Source organism: Microcaecilia unicolor, chromosome 2, assembly GCF_901765095.1.
Source record: "Microcaecilia unicolor chromosome 2, aMicUni1.1, whole genome shotgun sequence".
Lineage (NCBI taxonomy): Eukaryota > Metazoa > Chordata > Amphibia > Gymnophiona > Siphonopidae > Microcaecilia > Microcaecilia unicolor.
Window position 1 is genome coordinate 448,003,731 of NC_044032.1, and position 1,157 is coordinate 448,004,887.

The 1,157-nt window shown below is 42.3% G+C and overlaps 1 non-coding gene across 1 annotated transcript; it reads left to right on the plus strand.

Moving 5' to 3' along the window:
• The first annotated feature begins 211 nt into the window (after positions 1-211).
• On the plus strand, positions 212-426 carry LOC115463893. The gene has a single exon (XR_003941157.1). It is a non-coding gene; the product is annotated as a small nucleolar RNA U3 (small nucleolar RNA).
• Positions 427-1,157: the final 731 nt, after the last annotated feature.

A 1,157-nucleotide genomic window follows, 5' to 3' on the forward strand; every position in this document is an offset into this window, starting at 1 on the left:
AGATAGGATCCTTCTTTTGGAAGTTAGTGCTGGCATTGTAGATTTGCATTAGGTTATGAGTGACATTTTGTTTTAAAGATTGTTTAATTTACTATATGGCGGCTGTTGAGATTACGGTGAGTTTTATGGGGAAATGTCCTAACTCTGCTCTGTACCCTTTGGGGGAGGGACAGGGGGTTCTGTGGATGCAGAATTTATTTGCCTTTCATACTAGACTATACTTTCTAGGATCATTTCTATAGCGTGTAACTGGAAAGATATGTTGAAAAGTGTTTGGTCTTGCTATACAGGCTAAGTATGTGTGTTAGGGACCCAAGCCTCAATGGAGGCGGAAGAGTGCAATCTCTTGTACTTCCCCCTGAAGCCTGCACTGCTACCCTTATTGAAGTATTGGGAGTGGGGTAGAGCTGGCGCATGGGGTGGGGTATCAGGTGGCAAGTTTTTCAATTTCAAAAAAGTTGGCAACCCTGGTGCCCACCCATCTGACTTGTTGGCCCACCCAAAAATTGCTTTCTGGCTACGCCACTGGCCCATAGGAATAAAATGGGCCTTTCTGCAGATAACTCAAGCTAAGCTTTAGTAAAAGACCCCCATAAAGTAGTGTTAAATGGTCAGTATTCTCAGTGGAGAAGGGTAGATAGTGGGGTTCCCCAGGGGTCTGTGCTGGGACCGCTGCTTTTTGTAGAAATCGTTTTTATTGAATTATGATGAAAACAAAGATATATACACAGCAATTAGTGAAGAATTGAAATAGAACCCATCCCGTACCTCCCACCCAACCCCAATGTTCTGTAATTGGTTCTCCTATATCCATAACATCTGTGCGACCCTCTATACTGAGTTAACTGGGGTTTTGCTGGGGGAGTATATCTTTCTAATTATATGTCCAGAGAATTAAAAAAATGTGGAATAAGCACGCAAACTCATGCTATTCAAGTAGGGCAACCAAATGGTTAGGAAGCACTTTTTTGCCTTAGGCACCTTCTGCATTATTAACATATGTTCCATAGTGAGGAGCTCATGCACTTGATTACACATGAAGTAATGTTGCAAGGTCTTGACGAATCCATTGGAGTAAGATGCATCGTTTTGCAATTAATACTGCCTTTCAAAAGAAGAGGTTGGAGTACCCTCCTCAACCATTGATGTATCATCCA